Genomic DNA, 592 nt, shown 5'->3' on the forward strand with positions numbered 1-592 from the left:
AGAGAGAGAGAGAGAGAGAGAGAGAGAGAAAGAGAGAGAGAGAGAGAGAGAGAGAGAGAGTATCGATTTGTATTTTATTATGTTTATTGTGTCCTTTGTGAGCATACGTGCAGCAATTGATAATGCCATAATAAGCGGGCAAATGTACTTCCTGAGTCTTTTGGGTACAAAGGATCAAAAAGTATTTTTGTTTTGGTTCTGTTTTGGTAGCATTCCATGCAGGTTCTCATTTATTAACCTTGCTCTACGTTTATTTTTCTTTGAAATATAAGAAGTAAACCTAATTTATGCCTTTCTGGTTCACTGCCCTTTTCAATTTTTGGTGACTGGAGTTTTAAAGCATCTGACTGTTATATCTTGACCTAAATAGCAAGAAATTTGCCCAACAATCTGCAAGTTAAAGACCAAAGTTTGAAAACACACTTCTTTTTGAATTGGTGAATCGGTGTTTCCACCACATTTATGCCATGCATTCCTTGTTCTATATCATGTCATCTGCAGGAATAGATTTTGTTGTTTTCATTATGCTTTTGGTTTGTGTCATTAACTTACCATGCTTTATAAGCTTATTTCACGTAAAAATCGTGATCAC

The sequence above is a fragment of the Aplysia californica genome, unplaced genomic scaffold (assembly GCF_000002075.1).
Source record: "Aplysia californica isolate F4 #8 unplaced genomic scaffold, AplCal3.0 scaffold00068, whole genome shotgun sequence".
Lineage (NCBI taxonomy): Eukaryota > Metazoa > Mollusca > Gastropoda > Aplysiida > Aplysiidae > Aplysia > Aplysia californica.